The 15,540-nt window shown below is 44.8% G+C and overlaps 1 long non-coding RNA gene across 5 annotated transcripts; it reads right to left on the bottom strand.

The window, feature by feature from the left end:
* Window positions 1-1,538: 1,538 nt before the first annotated feature.
* Window positions 1,539-14,846, bottom strand: LOC131811438 (uncharacterized). 5 transcript variants are annotated; one of them, XR_009345935.1, is made up of 5 exons: window positions 14,349-14,846; window positions 10,232-10,335; window positions 3,728-4,065; window positions 3,360-3,568; window positions 1,539-2,658 (listed from the first exon to the last, which is right to left on the bottom strand). It is a non-coding gene; the product is annotated as an uncharacterized LOC131811438 (long non-coding RNA). The 5 variants fall into 5 exon arrangements; XR_009345931.1 differs by lacking the exon at window positions 10,232-10,335 and having other exon boundaries at window positions 14,349-14,837; XR_009345934.1 differs by lacking the exons at window positions 10,232-10,335; window positions 14,349-14,846 and adding an exon at window positions 4,366-4,473.
* Window positions 14,847-15,540: the final 694 nt, after the last annotated feature.

The raw sequence follows: 15,540 nt of genomic DNA on the forward strand, positions 1-15,540 counted from the left end.
GGGGATAGCAGGATGGCTCTGAGGGCTTAGGATAATAGAAGGAGGCTCTGCACGGCTCTGTAGAGGTAGTGACTTAAAATATAATATTAGGCATCACTGAATTTTCAATTAAATAAAAAGAAAATTCCCAGGTGATTCTAACACACAGGGACGGGGAAGGAACCCTGCCACACATCCTGTTTGTAAGCTGCTGTTTTACATAAGATGTAAACATTCATTTACGCCAAATGGAACTGAGTTTAAATCCTGATTTTTAATCCTGTATGTTAGCTGGGTGACCCTGGGCAAGTTTCTTAACTTATATAAGCTTCAGTTTCCTTATAATAAAGAATAAAAACTGAATCACTGAACTTATAGGGCCATTAGCAGGTTAAACGACATAATTATCTATCTCTTTGCTTATATTTTTCTGTCATCTACATATACTGGATACAAAACATATGTTAATGCATATGCTAGGTAAGAAATGTAACACATAATAGGTACAAAATAAACTCTGGCTAACACAATCAGCTTTTTGTCTTGGAAAACTTCCCTCTCTTCCTTCCCCTTCCCTCCTTTCTTCCTTCTCCTTAGAATCCACTGATGGAGAAAGGGCTAGTGTCCAAGATCTATTAAGAATTTATCAAACTTGGGCGCCTGGGTGGCTCAGTGGGTTAAGCCGCTGCCTTCGGCTCAGGTCGTGATCTCAGGGTCCTGGGATCGAGTCCCACATCGGGCTCTCTGCTCAGCAGGGGGCCTGCTTCCCTTCCCCTCTCTCTGCCTGCCTCTCTGCCTACTGTGATCTCTCTCTGTCAAATAAATAAATAAAATCTTAAAAAAAAGAATTTATCAAACCCAATACCAAAAAACCAAATAATCCAGTCAAGAAATGGGCAGAAGACATGGACAGACATTTCTCCAAAGAAGACATACAAATGGCCAACAGACACATGAAAAAATGCTCCATATCACTTGGCATCACGGAAATAAAAATCAGAACCACAATGACATACCACCTCACTCCAGTCTGAATGGCTAAAATTAACAAAACAGAAAACGATAAATGTTGGTGAGGATGTGGAGAGAGAGGAACCCTCCTACACTGTTGGTGGGAATGCAAGCTGGTGCAGCCACTATGGAAAACAGTATGGAGGCTCCTCAGAAGTAAAAAATAGAGCCCTACGACCCAGCAATTACACTACTGGCTATTTGTTCCAAAGATACAATGTAGTGATCCGAAGGGGCATCTGCACTCCAATGTTTATTGCAGCAACGTCCACAATAGCCAAACTAGGGAAAGAGCCTAGAAGTCCATTGACAGATGAATGGACAAAGAAGATTATATATATAATCTTCTTTGTGTGTGTGTGTGTGTGTGTGTGTATATATATATGTCATCTATATATATGAATAGTACTCAGCCATCAAAAAGGATAAATACTTATAATTTATATTGACACAGATGGAACTGGAGGGTATTATACTGAGTGAAATAAGTCCATCAGAAAAAGATAATTATTTTTATATAAGTTTATTAACATATATTATTTGTTTCAGGGGTACAGGGATACAGGGCTGTGATTCACAGCACTCACCATAGCACATACCCTCCCCAATGTCCATCACTCAGCCACCCCATACCTTCCCACCCCCAGCAACCCCCAGTTTGTTTCCTGAGATTAAGAGTCTCTTATGGTTTGTCTCTTTCTCTGGTTTCATCTTGTTTCATTTTCCCCTCCCTTCCCCTGTGATCCTCTGTCTTGTTTCTCAAATTCCTCATATCAGGGAGATCTAGGAGAAAGACAATTATGTGGTTTCACTCATATGCGGACTATAAGAAATGGTGAAGAGGATCATGGGAAAGGGAGGGTAAACTGAATGGGAGGTCATCAGAGTGGAAGAAAAGCCATGAGAGACATTTAAGTATATGAACCAAACTGAGGGTTGCTGGAGGGGAGGTGGGTTGGGGGACGGGTAACCGGATGATGGACATTCAGGAGGGCACGTGATGCAATGAGCACTGGGTGTTATAAGCAACTGATACATTATTGAACACTACATCTGAAACTAATGCTGTACTCTATGTTTGCTAATCGAATTTAAGTTAAAAAAAAAAAAAAAAAAAAAAAAAGAATCCCCTGATGGTCTAATACTATAAGAATAAGAGTAAACAGGACAAGAACCCTCCTTTGCCAAGACTAAAAAATCACCTTGAAATCAGCTCAATCTCTGACTCGATTAAGGGTGGTCTTCCCTCTCCTAACTGCTAACAATCAATCAAAAGTATCGCTCTCTGAAGAGTGATGTTATTCAAAGCCTCAAGATATTTATATAATTTTTTTTTTTTCGTAGAGGAGAGCTGTCCTGTTGGAGGATTTATGGCCTTCTGAAGAGGGAAACAGTCAACAGCAGCAACTTGGCAGGGAGGGGGCAGAGGGATGAACCCCAAGGCTCACTCTCCTGTTGCCTGCTTCTCTGTTGCAGGTACCTCCGATCTGTAATTGGCCCCCCAACAGCAAGGCCCAATTAGATGCGACAGGGCCAAGGAGCCCGTTGACGAGTCCATACAGGTCAGCCTCCAGAAGCACTGAACGTGGTGGTGAGGAGTAGAGAATGGGTGGGGTAGAACCTGAGCAAAGAGAAACCATCCAGCAGGATCTTCAACATACGTGAAGTCTGAAAAAACCAAAGAGAGGAAAACAAAGTATATCACAGGCTGACTTTCAGGCAAGAGAGAGAGGAGAGAGAGGGACTGAGAGAGGTCTGGGCCCAGCAGGACAGGATGGCAGAGTCAAGGTGAGGTCTGGGCCCAGCAGGTCAGGATGGCAAAGTCAAGGAAGCAGGTGTATTTACCATGTGGCCATTTCCACGAGCATGGGTGTGGGGGGCAAGGACAAAGTGCAGGGGCCGCGGGCTAGAATCCTTGAAGCTGAGGCCATCTCTAGGGGATGAGGGGAGGGTCTGAAGGAGAGAGATCTTGTAGAGAAAGGGGCCTTGGGAGGAGTGGTGATCTGTAGCTGAGAGACCTAGCCAGTCTGAGGCAAACTGAGGCAAACTCACACTAAGGATGCCCCAAACACTCCCCACTTCTTTCCTCTGATCTCCTCCTGGGGGCTCCCATTGGCTCGACCCACCTAGAAGCGAGAAGGCACAGGAGCCAGTTGGGGCCCTACAAGTAGAAAGTGGATGTGGAGCTGGGGTGGGCAGGGGCGCAAGCCATTGTATAGCCTAAAGCCTATCTTCCTTTACAGGCGATGGCCTTTTGTTGTATTTCAATTTTTTCCTAACTCGTGTGCCCGAGTCACTTTAAAAACACACCAATAAAAGTAACTGTGGGTTCCTTTCCCCGTTTTACACCCAGAAGCTGAAAGTATTACCCTCTGAAAAGAAGAGGCAAGAACCAGCGGCTTCTCATCCCAGGCACAAAGCTTGGGCATAACAGCTTCTTCCCCGGATCCCAGAGCGCTCGGCATTCTGGATGAGGCTGCTCGATTGATGGTTACCATGACAAGTTGGAAATGTCCAGATCTGTGTTTCTCTGACCCCAAATGCATCTCTTCCCCAGGCTGCGTTTCCCCCTGTTCTTCTGAAAAGTGACAGTAAGAGTTTCATCCACCACTATTGTTCCCTCCCTTGTTCCTCTCTTCCCTCCCTCCCATTTTCCCCCCGTAATTTCCTTTTATAACTTATAATTTTGAGCTCACAATTCAATTCACCATTTGGGAGGCAATTTTCCCGCTCTTACCTTCTTTCAGGCGTTCTTGTTTAGACAGTCTGGATGGGGTAGCCCAATTTTTCAATTTCCTGACAATATCTTCCTTGAAGAGACTCTCTCTGCCACCCCTCTTGGGTTTTGCCCTCTGCTGCCATCCGCATCCTGGTCAAGGACAGCCTCAGAAGGACACAGCAGTTTCTTGTCTGACAGTCCCCTGACTTCCGGCACTTTGGTAGAAACTGTCCTTCTCGTAGCTTCGGTGACAGTTCCTTCTTGATAAAATGTGCTCTTTCAAACAGGTGTTGAGGAATATGACATTTGGAATATATAATAGTTGCATTTGAATATACACCTTCTTCAGACAGTAGCTAAAAGAAGAAAGGGACCTCGCTGGTGTGGAAAATCCATTCAAAGGATTTGCATATCTTTCATCCTGACCCCCACCTCTTTATATGTTCTGATATTCCCAGTTTTGTCTGCAAACTTCTCCCACTGAAGAATCCTGAAACTAAGACAGACCCTTTCCCTCTTCTTTTTACAGTAACACCTGTCTGTGCTGGGGACATTGAAAACAAAGAGTTAAGGAAAACAAACAAACAAACAAACAAAACCACTGTTAATATTTGGGTATATTTCTCTTCTTGGAAGGGTTTTAGGAGTATACTTACCTTTCAAAACAAAAATAAGCTTTAATGAGGGGCGCCTGGGTGGCTCAGTGCATTAAGCCACTGCCTTCAGCTCAGGTCATGACCCCAGGGTCCTGGGATCGAGCCCCCCCCCCCCCATCGGGCTCTCTGCTCAGCAGGGAGCCTGCTTCCTCCTCTCTCTCTGCCTGCCTCTTGCCGACTTGTGATCTCTGTCTGTCAAATAAATAAATAAATCTTTAAAATTAAAAAAAATAGGCGTTAATGAATTTTTAAAATTACTGTAGGAGTAAGTTAAATTTAAATTTATCATAGAAGTAAACTTTTTTTTTTTCTTTTTAAAGCAAGATTTAAAAGGTATACAAGGAAAATGAAAAACACCAAAATCCCTCCTCCCCCATGTAGGGATAGTAATTTAGTCTTTCGGTACACATAATGATGTGGGAAAGGTATTAGGGCTCAAAGACGAGGCCAAGAAAGAATTCTTGAGATGTTTTTGGTGTAAAAAGGTGATTTTATTAAAGCAGGGGAACAGGACCCAAGGGCAGAAAGAACTGCCCTGGGGTTATGAGGAGGGGCGCATCAGATACTGGAGTTGGGAAGGGATTAGAGACAGTGTAAGTCTCGAAGGAATTTTGGAAGCAAGGTTTCCAGGACGTTGAGGGGCTAGCTATAGCTGGGAAAGGTTATTTATTACTGTGTAGTAATACCTTAGTCACGAGACCCTTCAGATGCGTAGCGGTGGGCCACAGGCTTTGGGGGTGATTGCTAAGATGTATCTTAGGGGGTTTGGAGATGCAGGAAATTTCTAAAGGAATTTTTATACATTAAAGTACACTTACAGGATTGGGGGGAAGGGGAGGGGGGCTCAAGCTAGGATTGCATTTTGCCCTTAGCAAAGTATTAACATTGAGGCAGTGGAGTCCTTAGAGGAATGTCACTTGGCCTATTTCAAGGATTTGTCAATGGACTGTAGGTAGTAAGGAAATTTAGTAATTTTTCTTCTGCCTTGGTTTCCCACATCATATCCACATCTACATCTGTGTCTTGTCTCTTCTATTGTTTTCTTTGACAAAAATTAGATTTTTACTTTTTTTTAACTTACTGACATCTTTCACTCTCAGCAAGTACTGATTTTCACCTTTAGCTTTCATACTTTCTGTACCATGGTGAGAAATACATTTGAAACTATGATCTAGTTCACTGTTGTGTCCAGCACCTCTCAGTTTCTAATTGGAATAAAAGTTTCATGAACCACTACTCACCTCTATTATATATGATGTACTCTGGTTATTTTCCTATTTTGTTCTTTTTCATTAAAAAAAAATGCTGGTTATGACCCAGTAAATTGATTTCAAGACCCACTAATGGGTTATGACTTACATTTTGAAAAACATTCTCCTAGGCCACAATTTTAATGGCTTTATTGTATTTTGAACTGCAGAGTTTTTAAGTTGCATGGAATCGAGAGGAAGTCTTGTCCTGCCTCTTCACTGAATAGGCAGGGGAGTGAAAATTTATTTTCTCAATAGCTGGTACAAGAATTCTCCTCAGGGAGGGAATTTTCTTTGTTTAGGGAAATACTTTATAACTGCTTATAGTGGGGAAGGGTGTTGCATTGGGAGTAGCTATACAAAGAATAAACAGGAATTCGGAATGGAGATCATTGAGCCCTGTGGCAGAAGTGGGCAGACGCTTAGATAGCAAAACAAAGAATATCTAGGAACTAAACTATCTGATATTGAATTTATATTATTTGCATTGCTACCCTGTAAATTCATCTACTCTCTCAAGTTTTCAGTGAAGTTTAATATCAGGTGTCTTTGGGAAGAAGTGATAGAGATAAAAAATCAGATTGGATTAAGAAAAAATAAGCTGGGAATGTTTATTTGCTTATGAACTGAATACACGAGACATGGGTGGGTTCAGAGTCCGGGGCCTTAAATCATGTTATTTGTTAGGGTACGGAGTCGACCACCCCTCAATTAGACAGAGAACACTCTCGATAATGCAAGTCACACAGCGAGGTTTATTTCCAGCTAGCTGGGGTCCAAGTATCCGCCCGGCACAGCGGGTTTCAATAAGGACCCCGAGCCCTCAAAGCCAAGGGTTTATATAGCATTTTCAAGGCACTTTTCCATAGCTACATACATATCTTGCGCCCCACTTTGATAGTTTAACTTTGTTTAACCTTTTGCCACCCCAGCATCATCCTGGCGCCATCCTGGCGGTTAAGTGAGACTTAGGTTTAGAAGAAATTTAACTTTATTTACATTTCCTTCTGCCTCAGCCTCCCTCAGTTTTATGGTGTGGAGGGCGACCTTAGGCTTTGAGGAACTGAGCCCTTTGTCTCTGGAAATTGGGCCTTTTTGTTGTAAATCATGAGGACATTTACAAAGCAAGGGAGATTCCTGTCTTGCAGGATTGTGATCTCTGCAAGTTAACTATTTGTTTTCTTTAACATCTGGTCCCTGTGGCGCCATCACCTAACTGCCCTGGTGGTATATGATTAAGTTGTTTCTTAGGTTTTAGCTACTTTCTCTTATCTCAAGTTACGTGTGCAGTGTGGGCTGGTTAGGGACGCTCAGTAAAATGGCTTCCCGGCCTTCAGGATGGCCATTCTTATGCTAACCCACTCTTACAGTGCAAGGTGCCAGCTTTTGCTTTCCCAAGATGGCTGTACTTATGTCAGGGCTAGACTCGAGGTGGGTACAGCCTTGTTTTTCTTGGCCTCCACACCTGGAGCTGGTTTCCAGGACTTGTTTTTAAGTCCCCTGGGGGAAGGGGAGCAGGGACAGTAAAATAGGTCCTTACATTATTGACAATTGGTATCTCTCTCTCTCTCTCTTTTTTTTTTTTTTTTTAAGATTTTATTTATTTATTTGACAAAGAGAGCACAAGTAGGAAGAGCAGTAGGCATAGGGAGAAGCAGGGAGTCCGATTAGGGGCTCCATCCCAGGACCCAAGGATCATGAGCTGAGCCAAAGGCAGCCGCTTAACTGAATGAGCCACCCAAGTGCCCCAACATTTGGAGTCCTTTTCTATCTCTTTTTTTGGTTCTGTGAAAATTAAGAAAAAGGAAACCTCCTTTAGAATGGAGTTGGGAGGCCAGTAGGGGGAGCTCTCATGCCCTACCATTCCTTGTCAATTACAGAACCAAAGAGGAGAGGAACCTTGGCGTAGGTGGTAAAGTAGTTTGGTGGTAAAAGGCTTTCCTCCTGCCCTGGCAACAGCCCAGCCAGTGAGAGACTGTCACAACTCAGCCAATGAGAAGCCACTGTACTTCAAACTCTAAGTTTACTCCAGTGGATTTTTTTTTTACGATTTTGTTTGTTTAGGGACACCTGGGTGGCTCAGTGGGTTAAAGCCTCTGCCTTCGGCTCAGGTCATGATCCCAGGATCCTGGGATCGAGTCCCCCATCGGGCTCCCTGCTCAGCAGGGAGCTTGCTTCCATTCCTCTCTCTCTCTCTCTCTGCCTGCTTCTCTGCCGCCGTGTGATCTCTATCAAATAAATAAATAAAAATCTTTAAAACAAAGATTTTTATTTATTTATTTGACAGACAGACAGAGATCACATGGAGGCAGAGAGGCAGGCAGAGAGAGAGGAGGAAGCAGGCTCCTCGATGAGCAGAGAGCCCCATGTGGGGCCAATCCCAGGACCCTGGGACCACGACCATGACCTGAACCCAAGGCAGAGGCTTTAACCCACCAAGTCACCCAGGTGCCTCACTCCAGTGGACTTTTTAACAGCCTTCCCAACTCCCACTGTCCTCTATGAAAGACGGTTCCTCTCCTTTGCCCTGAGGACTTGCCTATGATTTTGCAGTAGCTGGCTTGTCCTTTATTGTAATCCTCTGCTATTCCTCAGAAAATGCATTTTCTTGCTGCTAAATTAATTGGCAGTTTTATTTTTTAGGCCAACTGTTCATTCCCAGCTATTGATTCCTAGTTTTTTTTTTCTTTGTTTTGTTTTTTTTCCCCAAAAGGCCCACAGCTAATTCTCATTTGATTGACTAGGATCATAGGGCCATCTTTGATTGATGATATGGCCATCTTAATCACTGTGGCTATGGCGATGGGATGCTCTGATCACCTGCTCACCCTCAGAGCCAGAGATGGCCTTGCATCCATATTTACTTGGTTTGAGGTGGATGTAGAGTGGTTTCCAGAAAATTCGGTTCACATTGGAAGAGTCAGAGGTGGGTATCAAATAAGCTATATGGGCTTCAAATGAGCAGTTAGCTTGGTGGAGGCTGAGGAAGGAGCTGAATTCCTTTGTATCCTGTACAAAGATAACTATTTTAAGCTTGTCTAGATCATGAAGGAAAGAGAATCCTTGAGGATATCCGGGTTGCATAAACTGGGTAACTGAAGCCCAGAGAGTTTCAAAAACCTGCCCCAAATCACGCAGCTTATTTTTATTTTTATTATATTATATTTTATAATATATATAATATAATATAATATATTTATTATGTGTGTGTATACATATACAATATATACATTATATCTAATTTTTATTAGAGCCCAGATGGAGCGCAGTCTCCTGGTGAGGCTCAGCAGTGTGTCCGCTCATGCAACATTTCCTCTTTTCCACTGCCCCCATCAAACCCCGAAAATGTCCCAAGGCTCTTTCTCCCTGAGTGCATGCCCTCATGAGCCCTGCACCCATGCCTTGGGGCTGCCTGGGGGCTCTGCATGGCACCTGAAGGAGAAGCTTATTTAAGAGTCGGGTTCTAGTCTTTTCAGGAGACTGGCAGCTCAGATGTCTGGAAGAGAGGCTCAGAATGCAAGATCTAAGAAGAAAGGCAAACCCAAGCAGCATCGTCAGTAGAACAAGCAGGAGTAACCAGGAGGGGACATGCTGCTGTAGAAAGGGGACTGATTATTGTGCACTTCCTATTTAGTATATATCTTAGTGTATTATTTTATTGAATCTTCAGGAAACAGAAAGTGAGGGGAATTAGTATTGAGAATGGCATTGGTATTGAGTATTGAGATGGCAATGGTATTGGTATTGAGAATTGTGAAGGGTCTGCAATATGATTGAATGAGTCAGTGAATGCACGAATGGAGTTTATGCTTGTATTAGTCAGCTCGGGCTGCTGTAACAAAGTAGCAGGAAGTAGGTGGCTTAAATAATAGAAATGTATTCGCGCACAGTTCTGGAGCGAGAAGGACAGGATCAAGGCATCAGCAGGGTTGGTTCCTTCTCAGGGCTGGGAGAATCTGGTCCACACCTCTCTCCTAGCATCTGGTGGCTGGTGGCAGTCTCTGATGTATAACTAACCCCAACCTCTGCCTTCATCTTCTCATGTCTTTCTCCCTGTGTGCATGTCTGTCTGGGCCCAAATTCCCCCCCTTTATAAGGAGCTGACCATACTGGATTAGGGACCCACCTACTCAAGTCTGACCTCATCTACACTGAACTGATTGTACCTGCTCTGACCGTATTTCCAAACCAGGGGCAGGGGGGGAGGGTCAAGACTTTGGCTTCTGAATTTTGACACACAATTTCACCTGTGATGGTACATAAACAGAATCATGAGAAAAGCCAGGTTAAGCAAGAGGAAACAGGTGTCTTTACTTCGGGGCCTCTGTTGAGGTTTTACCACCTCGCTGCACAATCTCTCACACACACACCACCACTGAGAGGAGGGGTCTTCGACCCCTCCCCTGGAATGTGAGGCCTGCAGAGTATGGTGGAAATGACATTGTGTGACATCTGAGGCTGGATCATAAAAGGACATACCACTTCAACCTTGTTTGCTGGCATATTAGGCTGCCCTGTCCCAAGGGGCATGTGGAGACTCTGTGGCCAGCAGTCCCAGCTGAGTCCACCCCTCTGGGTATCTGTTTGAGTTGCCAGACGGGCGAAAGCAAAGTTACCTGGGAAATGGGACTTCTGGCTGTAGCTGTTATAATTCCAGCTGTTGGAGGAGGCATTGGAGTTGAAAGCCCAGCCACAGTGGAATAAAGATGAATGGTCCCTCCTGTATATAAGTACATGCATATACACATACATACACACTTTATATATGTCACATGTACATGCATATACACATACATACACACTTTATATACGCCACATATACATAAAGTATTAGTATTATAAGGTGTAAGTGATATAGAAGACATAGCATTATATAGTATTATATAGAAGACTATTATATAATTATATAGAAGACATTAGTATTATGTAATATCGTACATATAACGTATTAGTCTGGGTGCTTTAGGTAAACAGAACCAGTAAAGTGTATACGTGATTTTCAAAATCTGCAGGGTGGGACTGGAGACCTAGGGAAGGGTAGATGCTGCAGCTTGAGTCCCAACATGGTCTGCAGGCAAAATTTCCTTACTCAGGAGAGTTTGGTCTTTGTGTGTGTGTGTGTGTGTGTGTGTGTGTGTGTGTATGGTAAAGCCTTCAACTGATTGGGTGAGGCCCACCCACATTATGGAGGATTAATTTGCTTTACCTAAAGACTACTGATCTGTTAATCTCATCTAAGAAACACCTTCATGGTGACATGTACATGAGTGTTTTTTTTTTTTTTTTCCTATTCTGAAAGACAAATGTTCATTAAAAACAAAGCAAAAATAAAAATTCACAACCTTAATTACCTAGATTTGTCATTTAAAGGAGGTTTAAAGGAAAAAAAAAAGGGTCATGGAAGAGGGGCTTTCTTACAAGCTTTTTCACAAGTGTTACATTTTCTCCTAAAAGGGAAGGATTTCAAAACAAAGGTGAAATAGCTTAAACAGAAATACTCATAAAAAGAAACTTTACAGAATTGTCAACAATATTAAGACAACATTGACTAACCAGTTTCATTACAGTATTCTCCCCACCCCCACCCTCACCCCCCACCCCCCCAAAGTGTCCAGCTAGGACTAGAACAGGCTTTGTGTTCAGACAGAAAAGAATTCCAAATCCCAGTGAAGTTATGCCAAAAACACGCAGCATCTTCCCTGCCCTCCCCCTATGTCTTCTGAGATCCCTTGCCTGGTTTCTGATTAGCGGAAAAGGGCCAAGGTTGAGGGGGAGGGGTCCACACCAGTGTGGTCTCACTCTGTATATTCACTAGAAATGCTGACCTGCAAAGTGTGACTTTGGAAAATGCAACCCAAGCAGAGGGAGAGAACATTGACATCCTTTAGGTGACTTCTCCTTGTTTTTACGCCACATTCCAAGCCCCTCTGGTCCCCTATCCAAGGAGAAATGTTAGGGTCTTGAGGATGTCTCAGGTCCACCTCTGAGGGTCAGATAGTTCAGATTGGGTCAGGCCCAGTTCTCTTCCCTCCTGAGAGACCCTGGGGCCCTGGAAGCATCAAAGACCATGCTTCTGGCTGAAGTGAAGATACTCGTTCCTGTTTCAAGAGCTGAGCCTAAAAAATGGCTGTTGTTGGTCAGGCTGGGTCTGGGCCAAAGAAGGGACAGAAAACACTGTCTCCACGGGAAGAAAATGAGGGAGAGAGAATGAAGAGGCAGGCAGTGGGGAACATGTGCAGGAGTAGGCCGGAGAGGGTGAGACTGCTGTGAGGGGACCCAGTTAGAGTGACTCCTGAGAACCAGGTGGGAGTCTGCAGCATAACGGAAAACAGGAAGGACCCCCTCTCCTCCCTCTTCACTCCTCCCTGGAGGCCCTCAGGATCCCCTTCCCAAGGGGAAACCATCATTGGCTGTTTGTTGTGCAACAATAGATAACGGAACAGCCTGTGGCAGTCTCCTGCTGTGTGCTGTGACTTTCCAAGTGGGTGATAATACGCCACATTGTGCAGTTTTATTTGGTCAAACTTCCCAACCTGCTTTCCTCCCCCTATTTTGTATTATATGTGTCTTTTTTAACAGAGACCTCTGGGTGTGCTGTTCTGCAGAACACCTCTCAACAAGCTTGAGTGTAGCACTTCAGAGCAGACTTGGGTTCAGTCCTTGACGGAGATTCTAGCTGTGTGACCTTGAGTAATTATTTAACCTCTCTGAGCCTCAATATCTTCATCTATAAAGTGAGACAATCATACTGGCCTCACCGTTAGGAGGAGGCCTCCTCACTGTTGTGAGGAGTAAATAAATGGGCCATGGAAAGGGCTCATTCCAGCAGCTGGACACACAGTTATTCATTCATTCATTCATTCACCAACAGGACCCAGATTTTACCAGTCTGTTGTGCTCTTCCTCCTTTTAAGGCCTTCATTGTGATGCTTAAACTCTCATTTTCTAGAAGTTTCTCTCCCTTTCAGTTTCTCTTTCTTCCTTTCTATTTCCCCTCTTATTTTCTTTTTATTTTCCTTTGTAAAATCAGGTTTCTCCCCCCGTCCCTGGAGGACATGTGCATGTTTCACAAATTCATCTTGTTTGTCACCTCAGCCAGCCGCTGCTCTCTGGACCACTGCTTCACATTTCCCACGAGGCACTACTCTCTCTGCTTCAGCTCCCTTCCTTCTGCCTTCAGCTGCTGCGGCTCTGCCCTGTGCACTTCCCCTCCAGCACAGGACGGACCCTGCTGCCCAGGGTGACAGTAAGAACAGGCTCCATCTTTTATGCTGACTTGACTGGATTGTTCCAGGATCGAATGCTCCAGCTACCTGCCGGAGGTACCATGCTCAGAGCCCACCATGGATCCAACCCCATGGACATTTACAGAGCTCCCTCTACCCTGTGAGCATCTACAGTGTTCTTGGCATTGCCTGCCTGAAAGGGAGTTCACATGGCCTGCCCGGCCTAAGACTGGCCTTTCTGCTTCCTCATTGCCTAACCTCATTCCAGGATGTCTGTCCGTGGGAATTTCCACTCCTCAAAGGGCACCCCACTATCAGGTAGATCACGGGCCCCATGGCTCTCTGCTGGACAACTTTAATATCATTACTATACCTATTTTCTTAGACTGAGGTTAAGAGACATGAAGTCAGGATGACATTCCCATACTCTGGCCCACGTGCACCTGCAGCACTGCGCTCCTACTACATTCTTGAAAGAATTTCCCCACGGGCCCCTTTTCTCCTCCCATCAGATGGTTAGGGATGAATTTGTCCAAGGCAGTAGCCATAGCTTCATCTGGCTACTGAGCACCTGAAATGCGGGGAGTCCTAATGAAGTCATGTTGTAAGGATGAAATGTAGGCAAGCTTCAAAGACAGTACTAAAAAATGGGATGCCAAAATATCTCAACCATTTTTATATGCTTACATGCCCAAAGACAATACTTTGTATATTAAGTGAAATAAAATATCTTACTAAAACCAATCTCACCAATTTCCCCTTTTTAAAAGTGGCTCCTAGAAAAGTCTAAAAGTGCACTATGTGACCCGTGTGATATCTGTACCAGACAACCTCAGAGCAGAACCTGGGTCATACTCAACAGTTTCCAGATGAATAAGCCTCTGAAATAAGAAAACTAGGTAAGGAAGGGAGTTTGCTAAAAGCGAGGAAGCTCCGGAGATCTGGGATCACTTTCCTAACCTCCCTGTGACCCGGGGGGGCCTTGTCCTCCTCCTCTCAAGCGTCTCAATACCTGGAACGTTCTCCCCGCCTCTGCCTTCCGCCTTCATGTGGCTCATCCCTTCTCTCTTCTTCTAACGTTAGCCCCTCCCCCTTTCATCTGCTCCGAGAGATATTTCCCAACACCCCAAACTCCTGCTAAAAACGTCATCTTGCTAGGGGTGCCTGGGTGGCTCAGGTTATGATCTCGGGGTCCCGGAATCGAGCCCCGATTCTGGCTTTCTGCTCAGCGGAGAACCTGCTTCTTCTCGCTCTGCCTGCTGCTCTGCCTACTTATGTTCTCTCTCTATCTCTCTGTCCAATATTTATTTATTAAATAAACAAAATCTTTGGGGGGAGGGGAAGACGCTGAAGGACCATTTCCAAGCTGCCTCTGGACGTCTGGGGGTGTTCTACAATCCCTACCCCACGGAACACTCTGACGGTTATCCACTGTTTTCATCTGCCCAGCATCCATCTCCCCTCTTCTGGGTACAGCCCCCAGATTTTTCCTTGGGGATTCACCCACCTGACATCCTCAGTCCATCTCCTTCAAACAACACCGGCCTCGTTTTCCAGAGACGACATCCGGCATGTGACCCAGATCTAGCCAATCAGTGTAGTTCTTCCTTCGGCCACAGTGATTGGCTCAAGCATGGGCACGTGACCCAAACGGATCCAATGGCGTTCAATTCTAGGAGCTGAGAGGCTGGGAGCTTGAGAGTTGTGGGGACCGTCTTTCCCATGAGAAGGAAGCTTGCTCAGGAAGACAGGTGAGGCGTGTCCAGAGAGCCTGAGCCCTGTGACATGCTTGAAGCCGCTGAATTGAGCTATGCCTGAACGAGGCTTTATGGGCGGACTTTTTAGTTCCAGGAGCCCGTGCATTCCCTTTTTTTGGTTCATGTCCTTTCCATGCGAGGTTAAATGATTCATGACCGAAAGCCAGGGTAGCGTTGCCTCCTCGCTGCTCGCGTTTGCGTACCCTGGTCATCCCAGGTAGTCTGCAATAGGAAAGGGAAATTTCACTAGGAAAAGGCAATTTCTTCCAGGCTTCCTGCGTTGTCTCGGAAGAGCCTGGTTTAAAGCCCCAGCAGAGATACTTAGGATTGGCCAATGAGAGCAAGGAGCCAGGATGGTGAATGTGTGCCAACAAATAACTCAAACGGGCGAAACTCTTGGGGTTTTATAATTATGTGAAAAAAACAGAGATTTCTGTAAGGCAGGGGGTCAGCCCATTAAAATTCTCCCAGGAGCTAAGGGCTCCTGAATGCTTGTTTCTGATAATCTTGTTTATATCCCGGGGTAAATAAATCTCTTTTGTTCTGTGTTATTCAACTCTCAGCACTGTTTGTAATTAAAGGGGTGGAGGGTGGAGACATGAGTGAGTTCTTTAATTGGCTCTGTTCTGGGTGACACGGAGTAAGGAAAAACAAAAAGGCACTTGTGGGCAGGAGTTGGGGGTGGCCTGCTCTGCCCTGGGAAATGGTGATAAAACTCTGGGCAGCTGGTGATCAAGTGGCAAAGGGGTGGAAATCCATCGTCATTAGTGTGATCGATGAGCACAGGCTGAGCCTTTGCGGGTCTGTGCCAGGATTCTCCTGAGACACGGAGAGAACCCGAGTGAAGGTCTGGTTTCAGAAGTCACCCCCGTGCCGCGAGGTAGAATATTACTCCAGGTGGACTTATTATTCACTCTCTACTTTGTTTAACCATGTCCCTGG

This window comes from Mustela lutreola, chromosome 11, assembly GCF_030435805.1.
Source record: "Mustela lutreola isolate mMusLut2 chromosome 11, mMusLut2.pri, whole genome shotgun sequence".
Classification (NCBI taxonomy): Eukaryota; Metazoa; Chordata; class Mammalia; order Carnivora; family Mustelidae; genus Mustela; species Mustela lutreola.